Source organism: Sipha flava, unplaced genomic scaffold (genome assembly GCF_003268045.1).
Source record: "Sipha flava isolate LNK unplaced genomic scaffold, YSA_version1 213_pilon_pilon, whole genome shotgun sequence".
NCBI lineage: Eukaryota > Metazoa > Arthropoda > Insecta > Hemiptera > Aphididae > Sipha > Sipha flava.
This window is the reverse complement of record NW_020272828.1, coordinates 170,491-190,690: the sequence shown is the minus strand read 5'-3', so window position 1 is coordinate 190,690 and position 20,200 is coordinate 170,491. Positions and strand designations below refer to the sequence as shown.

General features: G+C 32.8%; 1 protein-coding gene across 2 annotated transcripts in view; it reads left to right on the top strand.

Annotated features, from left to right (window-relative positions):
• The window catches only part of LOC112682869, a 131,191-nt gene that overhangs the window by 18,845 nt on the left and 92,146 nt on the right, over positions 1-20,200 (top strand). The window contains exon 2 of one of the 2 annotated variants that reach the window (XM_025553624.1): positions 12,662-12,708. The exons of the other annotated variant lie outside the window; for it this stretch is intronic. The gene's annotated coding sequence lies outside the window, so the exon portion shown is untranslated. The remainder of the gene's footprint in view (positions 1-12,661; positions 12,709-20,200) is intronic. 2 annotated transcript variants of the gene reach the window in all.

Here is a 20,200-nt window from a genome sequence, read left to right as displayed (position 1 = left end):
TTTTCATACCGTCGGTAGTTAGTTTATAAGAATTTCAGACTATATTTTGCTTGTGTGAATTAGTAACGACTTTATTTTGACGCCGACTCGTAGCAGTTATCAATTGGCGAATCAAACTCGTTTTCAGCTCATTCGAATGTATTCAATCGACGTATATGCGCTCCGATTATTATTATAACTGACAAGCGACGGACTGATACGGTTTACGTTCCGCAATCCATTCCGTTTGAAACCGATCTACCGTTTGGACTGCGCACCTCTGACAGCGAATGTTTTGGGAAAATCGGATACGGTACGTTTTGTAAAACGAAAAAATACAAAACAAAATGTTTGTACACGACTCTGTGCGTTATGCTTTTCAACGACGCACACTTTCGGTTGACCAATGGGCGTACGGTTACCAATCAGTATTTCCTAACCTTTTTGCTATGGCAGCCCATAAATGTTCTTTGTACGATTATGAACGACCCTCTGAGCAAAAAGATAGAGAAACCTAGTATGCATTAATAATGTTACTAATAATTCAATAGCAAGGAGAATTGAACTTATATATGTTTTTTTTTTTTTAGTTATAAATCCGAAAATTTGTCGCAACCCTCCGTGCTTTTCTATCGTAGCGAAATTCTTTCAAGTCTTTGTAATTTCCTAAATTATTTGTGTCACGTGTTCCGTCCTTGGTCTTCCTCTTGCCGTGTGTCTTTCAACATATCCTTCGATTATATTCTACAGTGCAATGTCATGCCTTAATATGTGTCCTGTCATCTTGCCTGTTCCGAATACATTTCCATTTTCGCCGTAGTTCCTTGATTTAATTTCGTAATTCCTTATACATTACCCTCTCTATCTTGTGGTATCTTGAGCATTTTCCCGGAGCACCACATCTCAAAGTCCGTCGATTAGTTTCGATTGATCGACTGCCGGACGAAAAATACCCTTGTGATGCTTCCGTCTGTTCCACGGGGAAAATCAAACCGTCAACGTGTTGTGAACGAGGTGACCCTGTAAAAAAGGCCGGCGTGTACTAATTTATCTTACGCTCACCGTATATTCGATGTCAACGGTGTAGACGACTCACTCGTGCGTTGAAAGTCATCGGATACGCGACGGAACACGTGTGAACACGCTTAATATGTTGATTGGACGATTTGCCGACAAACAAGTCCGGGCGCGTGCGCGGAATACGACGGGGTTACATCATTATAGTTGCTGCTCGTCTTCCGAACAAAAACCATAAATTATAGAACGTTTCGTATATTTACGAGGTTTTTCCGTACATTGTTAACTGACCTTTAGATTCGTCCTTACCCGGCGGAAACTTTTATTTTATTTTTTTTTCTCTTCGGTGTCTCTCTCACTCAATCTCTCTCTCTTTTCGTCCGTATTTCTCTATCTATCTTTTACTCTTTTATTCTTCTCATCTCGTTTTCCCGGCGGAAGATTAATTTTTCAATTCCACTACAACATCGTGTTGAAAAGTGATAATTTTCCTACACGCCGATTTGTCATAATATTTACCGGATGCTGTACAGGTTTTCTGTTAACCTCTATAAATCAATAGCCTTTCGCCAAGATATCCGACTTCTGATTTACGTCCAAGGAAACACAATTTTTAGAATTCAAACCATTATACGACATTGTTTAGAACTTTGATGCTATTAAAAATGAAACAAAGCTGTTCGGTGTACGTTGTTGATATAATATCCTTTGAAGTAATTTTATACCCTTTAAAAAAATTACAATAGATATTTTCATAACTTGTTATACGACGACTATTAAATTTTTAATAAAAAAGAAAAATTAAAAATTATACATATGGATTTTTACAAATATTTCTTGCGTTATTAGGGAATACGAATATAAAAAATTATTAAAACTAAACGTTTTACACTTAATGTATTTATCCATATAACGTGGAGCTGCACTATAGTACAATCACGTTACCACGATTCGCCTTCTCATGCACATCAACGATATCGCTTCGGTAATTTTAAAATGTTATTAGACTTTGTCGTTTCGCGAAAATAGTTCACCGTCGACTACGATCAAAACGCAACGGATACGAAGACTTGAATACACCCCTACGCGAGCGCTCGGTAACCGAACTCGATACTCGTGCATCGATCCCGGATTCGTAACGGATACACGTGTTGGCGTTCCTTGCACCAAACGATTCCCGGACTTTTTCGACCACCGAACCCTTAGGAAAAACCCTTGGTGTTTCATGGATCCCCCTCCCCCGACGTCTCTACCGCTCTGGTTAGAGCCTTAACGATGGTTCGCGATCATTGTTTATTACGCATCGCTGCTCGCGACGTTCACCGTACATCTTGCGAATCCCTCGAGAGCAATCCTTCGGTCGGTTCAGGTCAACAACGCACTCCGGCTCACGCGGGAACGACCACGCGTTCGTCTGACCGCGACCATTAAGAATCCGCGTGCCCGTGGCCGATATATCGTGTCGGTGGTATGCGGTTTTGCGCCGTTTTGCGGTTTTGCGGTCCTGCAAGCGGTAAAAAAAACTACCTCCCAAAATGATCAATTAAAACCCACTACCGAACTTTTACTTTTTATTCATTAATTATCGGAGTATTTTATACTGTTGAAATTACACGCATTTACGCAAAAGAAGAAAAACATACGCATCATCGTAAAACCAGTACATTCCTCGTTTCACTCAGAAACTGAAATGGTAAAATGATTAAAAGTGTATTTGAAAGTAAAACGTATATGGTATTGGTATGCCTACAGAAAATTGTAAAAACAATGTATAATAGATTATAACAATTCTTTTGTAATAAATAAAAATGTTTTACAAACACTAAACTCGTATTAGTCGAAGGTTGTAAAAACTATGAAACGATAAATTACAAAGCTGGTATTATATTGCGAGGGTTTTTGGTTTCAACTTCTTTATCGCTTCGATAACAGCCGTGTGTACAAAGGAATTTAACATGTTTATAGTATTTTACGATGTGTTTATAAAAATAAAAAATAAAATACAAAATATAATATTGGCGTGTATAAAAATATATTAACTTCGAGATATTTTATACGAACTATTCGAATACAGTTGAATCAACCTTGCATAAGAGTTAAATGATCCATAATGTAATGCAAAAATGTTGATTAAAATATTGTAGATCATAGGAATTTCCTCTTGAGCAATTTTTCAATTCAACTCAATTCAGTACGTCAAACATTTAATAAAAAAAAAAAAATAATAAAATTGTTATTCAATTTTTTTTAAGTATTTTATACCATAGAATATGTAATCGTATTTTAATATATTATGCCATACGCTTTAAAATGAGAACACCGATACAATAGATAGTTGTCAATATCTTTTGCCATTTTCGTATTAACCGAACCAATAGTTTCCTAGACATTTTTATTCGATCATCATTTTCTTTTCCTATATTTTGCTGTTTATCGGTTTTAGTGGATATGTAATGCTATGGATTTCGATGAACGGATTATACCGCGATAGACAATTATTATGTGCATACATATTATAATGTCACGGGCCTACATTCTATCACATAATGTTACAGATATATATATATATATATATATATATATATATATATACTATATCGATTGCATTAAAATAACACAATGATTCCATTATAGCGGGTATATGTATATGTAGAATCAAAACCGCATTCGTGGATAAATTAAATTATTTAATTATTTCACATGATCATTATACGGGAAATTAAAATAACAAATGAATAATTGAAACGGCAGTGATAGATCCTGTATCTCTGCGTCGGTAATTATGTACCAGACGAGAGATCTCACACACACGCAGAATCAATAAGGAATTATCATATTTTATTATCATTTTCACATACACACACACACTTGCATATATCAGATATAAAAGGGGGTCCTGAACAGGCCCTAATTCAGATGTGTTTTAGTCTTGTTAATGACATTTATTATTATTCTACATTGATTACGAAGCTGTACAGTTGAGTGTACTCATCTCTCGTTGCACTATCCGGTATCCATATACCGGCACGCAACACAATACCATTATTTTAATAATTAAATTTATATATTCGCGATCACAAATCTATTATTGTGTTGGTTTAAAATATTGATCGAACCCTTAAGTCAGATTTAAACTTACTCGTGCGTTCTTTCCGTTCCCGAAAAAAAATATAATGTACACTATATCATACTGATCCGAAGACGAGAAAACGTAAGTTTTATGTTCGTACGCATCATTTTGCTGAACACTGGTTTGTGACACACAAATTATGAAATAATTATGTATTGAGCCCGTTGTCTCGATCGATTTCAATTGATCACTTGTACTTTGTAACGGTGATGATTTTCCGCACGTGAACATAACCGATCAGGTACGTGTATACTTTCACTCGGGATATTCTCATCACGTCTCCTTGAAATAAACACCGTTTTCCGGGTTCCATAAAAAATCGATAACTTCGGAAGAAAACGTTCGATAAAGATTACAGAACACACACACACACACACACACACACACGTGAACAGTGTACGAGTACGAAATATATGAATATGACTGCGGCAGTTAATATTTCTTTTGCACAATATTTTTCTTCGGTCGCGCCGAAACTACTTCGGACACCTCGGTCGAGACACGGATGCCGTCGCGTGTTTCGAACCCGGGAGCAGAGCGCAACCGGAGCCGGACGTCCTCCGGTCCCCGCGATCATCAGTCAGTTTTTCCTTGACGAAGCACACGTTCGCCAACAGTCGGCCGCATAGTTGGGTTCGATGTACATCGGGTCCAAAACGGTAGGGAACATTTTGATATTCCATCGGAAATCTTCGTCCGTCGAGCGTGTCGTTATTGCGCGCAGTGCAGCGATGCGGTCTCGTGTCGGTCATTTCAAGACCGCGTCGTTCGGGTACGCGTACAGCTCACACCGTCCACTCGCGCCGACTTCTCGTCGAAACGGTCCGAATATATTAGTTCTGCGCAAAACGCCGTTAACGGCCAATGTTCGATGGCCGATGGGTCGGTTAAGTAAAAAAAAAAACGGACTAGTGGAATAATTAAATTTTTTATTCGAATAATAGCGGTTTAAAATTATTCGAATGCATTTGTACTCGAATAATTGTGCAAAAATCATCCCAATAATAATAATAATAATAATAATGATATATTCGAACAAAATGTTATTTAAATAATCATCCGAATAAAATTTCATTTGGATAACGCCCAACTCTGGCTAGTACTCGGTGAATGTCGTCCACGGGTAAAAATGTTAAGAGCGCGAGCAAACGTTCGATAGCTTTTCGTTTCGACGGGCACAAATAGATTTCAATAGGTGAATGACAACTTTGTCGCGTGCACTTTGGCCAGCGACGGGCTTTTCGACAGAGCTTTCGGCGAGACACTATTGCCGCCGTCGCGTGCCCAAACGTTTCACGACGAACGCGCCGCAAAATCTGTACCGAATCCGCGTTCACAACGTGTTTTCCACGGTCGTTGTGTTTTGCGCGCAATCGATTACAAACGATCGTCGGATGTATTTTAAAACTATTACCGCGATGATAATTGTCGATGAACGTTCGATTGCAATCGCGTGAATGTTGCGACCAGATCGATTTCGTGATTTGTTAAACGAAAAATGTAAGTTTCCCAAACTCGTTGTCGATAACATTATCACGCCGTGTTCCGGTTTTCGATGTCTATTGATTTTGAAATCGTAAAACCAAACTCGACAGTCAGTGCGATAAAACATTAAACGTTTCACGGCGTTTTCCGCTGTACGCTGTCTCGCAGCATTCGTATAAATGATGATGAGAGGACGGACAGAGACGTTGTGTAGTATCCGGACGTTAACAAACACTCTAGGTCGGATGTATGTGTGTGTGTGTGTGTGTGCTTGAATTTCATACTTAACATAAATTATTTAATACTCATTGAACAGATATCCGTGTTCCTAATGGAATTAAAAAAAAAAAAAAACCTGTTTTCTCCCTTTGGCGCCCTTGTCTAATAACATTATAATATTTCAGGTTTAATAAGATGTTTGCTTTCACTAGAAAAGGAAAAAAATAATATAAAATTTGAACGATATGTAAATTTAATGAATGAGCTTAATAGTATTGTCATTTGAATAACGAAAGTTCACGTGAATTGTATCATAAATAGATTGTACTCAATAGTAAATAATGGCATTGTCCACAATTTTTTGATTTCAATTAATAATTGCTAAGTCTTCCTTTATTTAATATTCATTTTTTTTTCTACTTAGTTAGTTACTATTTATCTGTTGAAAACATTGATATTAAGTACACACTAATAAATACTAGTTACAATTAATATTCTGTATATGTTATATTTTGAAATTTACTTATATGATATTAATATATGTGTTAAGATTAAAGAAAACTAACCTTGTGTATTCCGTAAATTACTATTAAAATTAAAATATTCAGTTTTTAATCATATATACACTACGTGCAATAATATTTTACGATATTTCTACTACATGTCACTATGAATAAATTTAAACGTGTATTTACTAACGAATGAAAATTATATGTTATACAAATAAATGTTAACTATTTAATTCAACTTTTAGCTTCTAAAATACCATATGCTTTAAAAATATAAGTAAAAATGTTTGTAGTCAATATACTAAATAAACCCTATATTTTCACCTAAGCTTGTACATAAATTAAAAATGAGTACATTTTTTTAAAATAATTTTTAGTAATGTTAAAAGAAAGCTTTCTAAAATATGTAGCTATTTACTATTTTAGTGGATTTATTTTCAATATATTATAAATTAAAACAAAAATGTCAATGTGTTGACGTCAATGAATGTAATACGGATAAACTCATATTCTTCGATAATGTATACATACATATATATGTAGGTATCTATAATTAAATATAAAAAAATGCTCGTAAAAAGTATAGCAGCGATAAAAATATACTAATAGCATTGATTATGTATATTAAACGAATATTTTATCAACGATAATATTATTTAGAACACGCTGTTTTATTTATTATTTACTACAACACTAAGCAAATCAATTTTGATAAAAGTTATTAATTGAACAAAATGTAGATTCTATATACATATTCAAAATGATTAACATTCGACTATGATTTGTATGAAAATAAATGCACATTAACTATATCATTGCATAAATATAATAATTAAAAATATTAATTTACTTGTTTTTAAAAAATAAATTGATTATTTTCATGCATTCCAATAAACTTGCTATTTGTTTATGTATATTTATTTTTATTTTCCGTACTACTTTGAACAATACATGGACTTATTTCTGTATATAACAGACTTTTGTAAAGCTTAATATTATACACTGAATTATTATAAGAATTTAAAGCAAGGTATTTTATAAATCTTAAAGAAAATTTTTTTTTTTACTTTTACAACACATTTTACTATTCATTATTTATGTAGCAATGTAATGATAACTATTAATTATACTTGCTAGAAGGAGTAATTAATTATCGAAACCAATATCAGTAAGGTATTAGATAAGAATAATGTTACATTGGTTTCAATTTTAAAAGATCAATACAGCAACGCCATTTAGGTACTCAACCCAGTATTATCCCCGATCGTGGAATCTCACCGAAACTAAATTTACGCCCTTTTTTTTTAAATCTTACATTTTTAAATGGCAACTTTTATTTACAATGTTAATAATTTTTTAACACAATATTATACCATAATATAACATTGAATAAAAATATTTGTGTACATTGATTCTAATATTGATATAAAAAAAAAGAAGTTTAACGATGTATAACTTTGATTTTTAACATTAAAACTTTACACTTTTGCACTAAAATACCCAGAGAAAAAAAAACTTTTGAATAAACAGTAATTGTATTCAAATTTATGCAGTTTATTTCATGAGTATATGGAGCTTCATTAATCATGATTTATCAATATTTTTAAATTTTTAATAACTAATAATAATATCTAATAAACATTAGTTTGTATATGGTAAGCAAATAAAAATAATAGTGTAATAAATTTTATATTATTTAATATAGTACTATAATATAATAAAGGCTGGTTTTCCAGTCAAATAATACCCCCAAAAAATATTACCGGGAGTGAGTAAGATTTTCCTAGGCTTATTTTACTCCCAGTACAATTATCCTAGATTAATTACACTCCTTTCAGTAGGTACGATTATCCTAGGAAAGTTTTACTACCGCCGGTAAGAAAATCCTGGGGATTTATTGATTCCGCCGAAATTACCTGCTTAGGAAAAAGGTTTATATTGATTCCGCCGGCTACTGTTTATAAAATCTACATATTGATTCCATCTTATACTAATTATTAATATACAATAATTAGTATAAGATAATAATAATAATTATAATAATTAATTAATAATAATAATTAGTATATTAATATACAATAATTAGTATAAGAGTAGATCCACCAGACCAGTGATGTGATAATAAGCACCCGCAGCACTTTGACCGCGATCGCATACGTGCAATAGCTGTGGGTTTGCACCATCACGTCCAGCAAGTACTCGATTAACCGAGCGGTTACCTGAACCATGGTATATATGATCACGAGCAGCAAAATAAAAACTTGTCTGATGGCAGAGAGCTCATTGAAAATCAATCGCATCAGGGCGTAAATGTTTCCTTCGTTGGACTGCATGATGGATTCACCAAAAAAATGTCTTCTACTGCACACATTCAACAAACAATAACATTCATACTGTTATCCCTTAAGTAACCGTGGTTTCCGCTGTTCATTGTTATTATGATTATGTTACATTGCAATATCGGCCATGTTCTTTTTTTTTAAATTTTGAATAAATTGAAGAAATGTATTGGTTTTTACAAGCACCAGGGCCGAATTTAGCTCTTTCAGCGCTCAATGCAAGAATTATTTTGGCAACCCTTCATCATAAACAACTTAAACATATAACTTAAGCAGGTAGAATTTTGGGACCTGAAAAGGTCTCTTTATACATATTATAACCTAAGCCTTATGCATAATCAAAGATGCTTAAAATAATTTTTCAAACGTCCATATTTGCCACATATTTGTAAATCATTCAGAAAACAAACATAATAATACTTGTAATAATAAAGTGATAGTTTATGAAACTGTAATTGTACCTACAATCACCGCCAATCTTTGTACGTCGATAGAATAATAAATAATTATAATTATAATAATCAAATTTATATTTGCGTCGCCAATTCAAATCAAATTTAATTATAATTTTGATGCCTCTCACGCGCCCTTCTGATTTTGGCGCCCTATGGCATCAAACGCGTCGATCGAATCTAAAGCCGACCCTGAATATAATATGTTAATAATGTATATTAACGATAATTCCATCCTTAATAATTCTTGACAACTTGAACCACATTGTTTTGTTCGGTTCTTGAAGTTTTCGAGTCATTCGTTGAGTTTTCAAATCGTTTGTGCTATCCATTCGATTTCAACTCACCTCCGTTGTAGTAGGTACCTATCTAAGCATCAACCGTAACGTTTGGAAAAAATATGCTACCAACAACAATGATAATAACAGTTCAATCAGTATTGTAAAATTCCTGCTACTGCTGCTGTACACGTGACCGCTAGAGTTGTACCTGTTACAATATAATGTAAATTATGCATATTATGGATATTATAATATCTTTTAAATACGAATTAGATAACATTGTATTTAAACGTTTTTTTTTTTTACGTATTAGCTACTTATTTTTTCACAGCTATAATAATAATATTGCAATCGGGTGAATTATTATATTACGATTTACCGATCCAACAATAAACAACTAAAAATACATAACACATTGATTTTACGCGTCCGAGATATTAAATAATCTAGGTGCCTCGTGAACTATTGATTTGCCGTGGTGGGAATTTGTTTAATAATTTTTTTTTTTTTTTTTTTATCTGAGAAATGATCTGAAAAAACATTTGTTGCTATCAGATATCCATTCAAACGTGTAAATGTATGTATGTCTAGCGCATAGGCGTGTCTGCGGGTCTTGCCTGTCATGCACAGGCATGACCTGCGAAATTTGATCTAATTTATATTATAATAAATACATTATAATAATTGTGGTACATAGTATAAACTTTTTTTCTTAGATTTTGATTTCAAATAAAAATTATTTGATTATCATCGTGTGGACTTTTAGTATCTATTACAATTATTTTGTTTAATTTTGATTCTCTAAATTCCATTGTAGATAAACAATTGGGTCTCAGCTGGTTGGATGTAGTTGTCATGTGCTTTGATGTAACAGCTACTATGGCGGGATGCTCTAACGGTGTCCAATCTAAATGCAAAGAAATAAATTCTAAAATATTCTATGTGCATTGTTATGCACATTGCTTAAACTTAGTATAGGTAGATTTGACTGGCCGAAAGAATCGAATAGTTTTTGATTTCTTTGGTACAATATAATTTTTGTATACATTTATAGAAGGTAGTTGGTTGTATTTGACACGCTAAATTAGAAAAAGTAGCCAAAGAAATAAATTTAACTCTTAAAACTCTAAAATCTTTTTCTACAACACGATAGGCGTGTCGATTTGAAGCTGTCGCCGCAGTAAAAAATAATTATTTGTCCATCATGTCTGCAATCCAAAAGATCTGCGACATAACTAAAATTCCAGATGTTAGATCAAAGTCAAGAGGTCTACTGATACACTTAAAAATATTTGAATTCATTTTTGCTCTTAATATGCTACATCCTCTTTTATTATTCATTGCTAAAGTTAATTCATGTCTCCAAGCTGAGGATTTCTATCTATTAAATTCTCTAAATATGATCAAATCACTAAAACTGAGCATATCTCAATTAAGATCAAATGATAACTTATTTAAAAAAATGTACAATGAGACAGTTGAGTGTTGTACAGAAACTGGATTGATCATTCCTCAAGTAAAAAAAAAGAAAAAATTATCAAGTATCGGAAAATCAATATTTTTCATGTACAAAAGAAAAAGAGATGAAAGTTAAGAATTTTAATGTTATTATAGAAGACTTTTCATTGGTGGACATTTGATTGAATTTTTGGGGGAGCTATAATAATTCAATGTAAAATAACCCGCAGGTACTTCGGCTCCACATTCCCTTCCCGTGCACAAGTAAAACTTATTACTATTAAAAATATAGATATGTTTAGATTGTATTAAAAAAAACACATATGAGATACGTATACATTGCGTATAACCTTCATTTGGACAATTATATATTTCTATAATTCATTCGTTGATCGTAATCACTTTAAAATATAAACAAAAATAGTAATACAACATAATATTATAATCTGCGGTGACCGAAACAAAATTATAGTAGCTATTATTTATTTTGTTTACCTACATAAATCATACAGTAATTGTGTATGAAGTATTTTTTGGAATAATTACCGATCATTTTACGATTATCGAATTCCACGCGGGAATATTTGTAACGTGGCATTTGTTTCATATTAATATACGGAACAATTTTTAAGTTACACATAAATCATTTCCTAATCAAATGTATTTTTATACTAATAAGAATATTGGTATATTTGATAATAATTGCCTTGAAAACCACTAGGCCGACTTTAACACGAAAGGTCCACGTTGCTTGAAGAAGAATCAAAGCCTTTGAAAGCCTCTCTTAAGAGACTTAATTACCACTCCCAAAAACCGTATTTTTAGATATTTTTATATATTTACATGCATTTAGCTTATATTATACGATTTAACGTGAGAACATTTTTTTTTTTTTTTTTTAAAAATCGATATAAAAGTATCAAGTTCTCAACGAGTAATATTTTTGGAAGAGATGAGAATGATATGAGTGTTCTTTGAAAGCGTAAAGTTTCACATCATAAGCAAGATGTTGTCAATCTTTTATGAATTACATCTATTGTAAATGTTTATATCAATGTTTGGATGATTTCGAAAAACCAATGATTACTATATATATAAGTAAATACATTATAAACAAATAAATAAATAACAACAGGCTGCTGTAGCAACTAACACGTTTTGTGCTAAGTCACTTAATTTCTCGGACCACATTTTTGTGACTGGAATTCATTAAATGGAACCTTATATTTAAAATTATATGGAGAGTAACTAAAAAATACATTTTTGTGCTTAATTCATATAATTCGGATGGATTTGAAAGTAAACAGAAACCATCACTTTTTGAAAAGAACTTCCTGATTCGGATTTATGTTCGAAGCTTGGGCATTATTTCACCGTTCTTAAACATTATTAGTAAAATAGATTCTCGAATAATCACTTTGATTATTCATCATTTGGCCAAATATTATTTGAAAACCGAATCTATGAAACATGCATCATAATATTCTTCAATAATCGTCATTATTTTTTTATCTCATAACTTAAATTACCTGTGGAGAGATTCCTGTGGTGGAGGAAAAAAAAAACATTTTAAAAACTAATAAACATTTTCGCTTTCCTCACAGCCCTGTACAGATAAAAAAAGAAAAAATATATAATAGAGTGTTTTGTCTTGCGTAAAGGGTGTCGCATCTTTTTTTATGATTATTATTTTCATTTAATGAAATTATTGTAAAATTTGTATTGTTATTCGTTTGAAAAAAAAAAAAAAAAAAAAAAAAAAAACAAAAAATAATACTGTTTTATTTTTCAGGATCTTATTGAAATGCGAATTTATTTGGTTACAAGAATAAACTAAGAGTGAGTAAAATATTATGAATTACTTTAATTTACTGATCATCGAAATATTAAAACCGATATCGTGACATTTAACCGATTACATATTTCAATGGACAGTTTTAATAACAGTTTATTCAACGTGCCATCAAAATACAAGTAGTTTAACGCCAAAAAAGTTGTCTTAATGTGTAGTAGAAACTTAAGTATAAAATAACTTGAATACAATTTCAACTTTAATCCATTGATATGAACGTTTTTATTATACTATTAACATAGAAAAGTAGAGATTGAAATAGATACAAAGGTTGGGTGGGATACAGATATAATAGTGACTGTATATGTAAACTGTATTAATACATTTGAAACCTATGATATGTAGCACAGGTTCGTACAAATGTTCATTAAGCCACATCGTAATGTGTTTTTCATTGCTGCGTTATTATAAACTATCTAAAAAAGTGATAATAATGTAAAAACTTGCATCGAGTTTTAGTAAAAAAAAAGCATAAACCGTAGCTCATAAAATAAAAGTGATAAAAAATAGTTTTTTAGCCCACGCGTATGTGAATTTTTTATAAACTATAAGTTATTCATTAATATTGATAAAAAAAAGTTTATTAAGCCTCGTTATTGTGCCATGATTTTCATTATATTATTATGATAACAAAACCAATCTAAAAGTATAATCATATCACTTAAAAAAATAAAGGTATAATAATAATGTTATGCTAAAGAAATATAAAATACACACACACACACACACATATATATATATTTTCATTAATTATTTGAATATATAATTAATTTCGTTAAGAAAATTAATTTGTGTATTTTATTAAGTTTAAGACTGATACAATTTTTTTTTCGAAGGAAGAGTTTGAGAGGCGTGAACAAACGTATTACTTTTATCGATTTTCATAGTTGAAATACTATTTCGATGCGAGCAAATGAAGATTAAGATCTATCAAATGGTTTATCCGAAAGGTTTTTAAATCCTTCGTGTACTGTATCAAAGAGTGTTTAGTATTTTCATTTCACTTGCCTCTTTTTAAGACGATATAGTTTTTTTTTTTTTTTACGAACGAAACGGGATTAATTTATCTTCACCATTTACGATGAACGAAAAAATAATAATAATAAAATCATTGTCTTCCCAGTGCGGTCTATTTTAACACGAGTCGATTTTGCGCAGCTCATATTTTTTCACTCACGTATGCAATGCTAACAATAATAATAATAAATAAAAATATTTTAGCACACAATCGCAACGCAATTTCTACAGCTTGCACGCGGCATTCCATTATAGAACGACGTACAATTCATATGTTGTTATTTGTATTTATTTACTATGTTTTTATTATTATTTTTTGCACCCGATGTCAATATAAAACCGAACTGACGGTGGCGAAATCCAATTTCGCCGGTGCGATAACTTAATGATTACGCCGTCAAGAAAAACCAGCTAGAACGCGCGGGGCGGACACAATAGTCGCCGGGTCAGGGTTAAGCCTCGGGCCGCCCTAGGGCCAACGGGTTTACCGTTACAAATGATAATTTACGGGCACTATAAATCGGTCGGTACACGGGGGTCGTGCGGCTTTAACTAGTAATCCGCAGCCGAACGATTTCTGCGGGACAACGGTGTAATGGACAGCCGTATTCAGATTTCTCGTACGAGAGCAACATAGCCGGTCGCGGTAATTGTGACAACGAGTTATTTTACGGGGCCAGATGGACGCGGTAGAAAATGTATGGTGCGCCGCGGAACGGAACGGGAAGCACCGGCGGAAAGGGTAGCGACAATTACACCCGTAACGCTACGATCAGTGACCCTACATCAAATGCTGGGCCCTTGTACCAAATTTTTGTCCAGGTCCTTTACAAAACATCTAATAATTCGATTTACCATTGATTATATAAAAAAAAAATCAAGATTCGCATAGGCACAATTAGGGGGGGGGGTGGAGGGGCTAGGCCCCTTCAAAAACATTCAAAGCCTCCCCAAAAACGATACAGAACTTTATATTATTATATTGATAAATAAAAAAAAAAATATACGATTACTACTGAAAAAACGAATAAAATACATTTTTGTTATTCTTTTTTTAGTAACAATATTATAATCATAGTCTTAAATAATATATATATTATTTCTAGAGTCTAGACCGTGCTTATTATAGTACACCGCAGAATATAATTATGTTTTGTACAAATATGGTAAAAAGAGTTTCTAACTATTTAACCATCAAAGAAAATATATCTAAAGATACGTTTCCAAATCTTTTTAAAATTATTTAATTGTCTATCACTCTTCCGGTCAATTCGGCTACTTGCGAACGGTCATTTTCTGCAATAAGAAGAATTAATAATTATCACAGGTCAACTATGTCACAGGAACGATTTTCGAAATTTGCAATACTTAATAATGAGAGAGATATTATTGTTGACACCGAAATTATTTTAAATACATTTGCTAAAAAAAAAATAGAAAAATAAGAATATAAAATGTATGATAAAAAACTATATTATACGTAAATCAGTTATCTATACTTAAAAACGAATTATTGTTTTATTATTTATTTTTAAATTTTACTTGCCTTACAATAAGCACATTTTTCATAAAGGGTAAAGGGTGGAAAAAAGCTTCTGAGAGGCAGTGATTGAAAAATTTATGTTAGGGGCTGAAGCCCTCCCAATTTTTTTACTTTAATTGCGCCTATGGAGATTCGTCAAGCATTTCAACAATATTAATATCGTTATTTTTCGTTACAATATTGTCTAAATGAAAAAAATAAAAATAAAACAAGTATATTTTAATTTAAATTTAATATATTTTTTTTATGTTAAAATTTTATTTTGCAGAATTTAAGATTAGCAAACTCAGTTATTATATCATCGAAATTTACTGTCGAGTTAAAGTTTAATAACGAAGTTTAGTTACTTTTAACCAAGGTACATAAAAAATAAATATTTTTTTAAATTTTTTTTTATATTACTTCTATTTTAACGAGTGAAATTTGCTTCCATGATATGCAGCTACTAACAAATTGAACACAGGAATTGAAAAACTTTTATCCGTACAAATAATTGTTTTTAATTAAAGCGTTGAATGCACTATACTTGGATTTCGATTAATATCAAAATGGCGGAGGTAGATAGAACAATATAAATACCTTAACATTGTTCAGCAAGAAAAAAATTCACTTAGAAATAACTTTATAAGTAAAATAGTATTTTTTTTTATTTTTTTTTTTTTATTATATGTAATTTCTAACTTAAACAACTTAAATTTCTCTTGATTGACTCAACCTAACACGAAGGTAAAAAAATAGTTGAATTACCCGGCCTTCGTTAATCTGTACGTTCTAGAGAACGAGACCTAACCCGACCGGAAACAATAGCACATAGTTTATTTTCGACTCGCAGTATTACACCAAAACACAATCGCACAATCAATTATATTCCGTACTATTGTAACGGTACACCGGACGGCATCGATCAATTCTAAAGTATAAAACACGTATTTTCCGAACCTTTTATCCGTTTGTCTCGAGAACGGCCGCCCGACAAATGTACGATTAATTCGCATTCGGTACGTTCAAGTACAATAAAACGCGAACGCATTACTATTAGGCCACGTGAATAATATTATTCGTGTTTATCCATTTCACCGCGACGACTAATCTCAACTGAAAATATTGATTCATTAAACTCTCGCGGATCGACGATCGATTTTACCGAGAACCCTATCCGGAGACACAGAGCTCGCGTTCCAGAATATGCATTATATGTTTACATGTATGGATACAACATTATCAAAGTTTTTTTCCGCGCGCGTACATAATAGTAGTTGTTTATTTATGTTTCACTCGCTCTTCTCTCGGTAGAATATTTGTTCAGTTGAATTTCGACGTAGCATTTAAGAATAATTTATACGTCGTTTTATTTATTTATCTATTTTTCCAAAAGGCACCGCATATAAATATTAAAAACCCGCTATACGTGTGAACGCTAAAAACTCGCTTAGGTTTATAAATCATAATTCGGAAGACGTTCCGAACGTACTATAATTTGAGGCCACCTCACGGTTCGAATTACGTTAGTTTATACTTTTGGGTTTCTTACGCTGCACGTAATATTTGCCGATTCCGAAATCGAGTTCTCGAAATTCGAAAACACGTGTTTGTTCCAAAACCAATCGATCATGGAACGAACCAGAGATATTTTTATTACCGCAGTCTACTGCGGTCCCTGTATAAATGTACTTATTTTGATTGTCATATCGTCTCCCGGCGATTAGCACGACAAACATTATTATTCGCTACCAAACATCATAAGAATATGTCAAGTCTTTGCATACGTGTTAAAAATATGTTTACTCGGTCTACTGCATCTAAGGTACAATACTTATCAAAAACATTTCAAACACAATTTTTCATTGACAACATTTATTAGGTTCGATAAACATTATCATTTTTTAAATCGAATAAGCAGAATAAATCGATCAGCTCGATTTCCATGTGATATAAATGGACCTAACAAGCCGAAAACAGAACAAAATAATCCCACATTCGTTGACATCTCATCCGCCCAACAACGTACTCTTTGACGAGTTTAAAAATACAGTTTTAACGTACTCAACAATTATCGCCCACCTTTGGTCATAAAGCGTTCAAATTCGGGTTTGAGTCAAACGCAAGACCATTACGGTAACCTAAAGCAAACAACCGTTCTGTGATCTATGACCAACTCGTGCGTAATGATCTACAAAAACCGTCAGCAAACAGCAAACACTGATCGAACAATGTCATTCCGACAACTCCGGTCGACGTGCCCAACGTACGCGCTCTCATTTCGTCTGGTAATGGCCGCGGTTCGCCCGATCAATTCCCATGCCGCGAACGGCCGTCGTAGAGAAGAGGCTTTTGACTGCGAGACGAATAAATCGCAAGTATATGTCCACAAAAAAGATCTACGAAATAGTTAACCGAATCAATACGTTCGTTAAACCGTACATTCGTCTCGATACGTTGGAGTACGATCGATTTCATTTTATACCGTTCTTGTTTTTTTCAATTAAAAATATTTTTAAACGTGTATTTCGTTCCTTCAATCTCCTAACCTCATCCACCCCGATAACTGTAACTGCACGGTAGATAATTCTACCGAAAGCATCGGCTCTCGTTTGCCGAGAAGAATGCCACTGATGTTCAGTTTTTTCTCCTCTCGTATCCGCCCCGCCGGCCACGCAGAAACAAAGCGAAACATTGTCTGCAGACATTCTTGACATTAAAGTAAACACTAAAACGCCATTAGCAATGTAATAATTCTCCGTATTTCGCGATCCGGTGAATATTTTAAAACGGAACGTATTCCAATTTCCCTCGGCCGACTTACTTCCACGCGACGATCTACGATTATTTTTTACCCGGACTTATTATAACGCCATACGCAATGCACTAGGGTTTTCTCGTTTTTTCTTATCCGTCGGTATAAACGCTACCACCATATTATTACTATGACTAGGATTTGTTCGCTAAAAAATTTGATAGAGTAGCCATTTGGTTTATTAAAAATACGTAAAAAAATTATAAGTGCCAAAGAATATGATTAAATACATAAAAAAAAAAAAAAAAAAAACGAAAACATTTTTATACGTGTCAAAATATTCATATTCAAATGTACGGCACGAAACGATTACGCGATGCTTGAAATTTTCAAAAATAAAGACCTTCTGTTAGACATTATTTTGTTTACTGACACTCCGGCGTCACGTGGTATGATTTTCGCGTAATTATGGTTTTTTTCACTTGCCAGAGAATCGCTTTCGGGAGATCTTCATCCGGAGCCGTGCCATCTGAAATGTTTAGTGTCAACTATACGCAGGCATACATCGGTATATATATCGTAAAAACGGTGCTGGGTAATTGTTCGACAAATTGTCGAATTCTTGTACCGGACGTCTCATATTTTTACGAACGAAACGAATACAGTTCACGAGTAATACGTATTTTTGTACACCAACTATACCTATGCGATGAAGATGTGCATTTTTTATGTTTTCGAAGTTCGCAAAACAACGATGCGAAAGGCACGTTGTTCCGAACGAAAAACGCGCAAAAATTCGAACAATTCATTCGTCAACATTCGCCATGACGTAACCCGTACAAACGGCTGTCAGAAGCAGTGATCGGTGGTCGCAACAAAGCGTGCATACCGTTGCATGTTTACAATTAGTGCTCTTGATACACGTGAACTCGCGGAATTCAAGTGTCGAATCCAAAATTAAATCGTATAACCTTATTTTAATTCTGCAGAAATAATATTTCATAAAACCTTCGAGTATTTAACACAGAATTACTGGTTTTACCATTACAAAAAAATGTTATATATATTATGGATAAACAAGTATTTCACGAGGCACGTGTATGAAGAGCTATATTTATAACCCTGCGCATTGCACGAACCGGCGGGATTACGCGTTGGCTCGCAGCGTTGTCTTGAATGTGATAATCGGTGGCACGTCGAGATCCTTTGATTTTATCTTATAATAAATAAGGATACAAAAAAAATGCTTAACCCATTAATAACGAAAAATAAACGTAACGTAACATTTTAAACCCGATCGGTCTCGATCATTGAACAATATATCACAGCCTAAATTCGGGACCTGGGGAGGTCCTAACACCTGGACACCTTCCCCCTACTAAACCATCACTGATGGAGGTCTTTCCGGGTAAAATTGGTAGAGTTAAAAATAGCAAGTTTTTAAATTTTCAAACTATAACGCCTAAAATAGACCGTACAATGCCGGAGAAGTATACCAATCAAAATGTTAAGAAGACTCTGTTTAACAACTTCAGCAATGTATAAATAGTTGAATTTACGTACAGAACATGTGTGTGTGTGTGTTGTATATTTTGATTTAAAATCACACTCACCGTAAAAAATGCGATAACTCGACTCGTCTCCTTACACACAATTATACTTTTCTTATTCTATAATATTTAATTTCATAGAACAATATATTAGAATGATATGACATAACTCTCTATATCCATGTGTTTAGAATTAAAATTTTAATTTTACAACTGCCTGACACAAACTATGACCGAATTCTATCTAATCTTATTCATTCGGACGCCAACGTGTTATTGTTATGTATTTATTATGATTACATTTTCGTTTGGAGTAAATAATATGTTCTTTTAAAAACATCGAATACTTACAAGAGTACCGACTGCCGCACAGTACACCAATCCTCCACGTCTTTCACGATTTGCACACCCATAACCATTCTGTTCACGATGCTGATCCTGTAAATATATTATACTGGCATGTATATTTTTAATCTTTGATTTTCTCCTGATCGACGGCTGACACGTTTGAAGACATATCATACTTTCCCGTCGTTCCTGAAAGTTACGTGTACTTTACATTTTTATTTTTCATTAGTAGAAAAATCTACGATTAATATATATATATATATATATATATATATATAATAATAAAA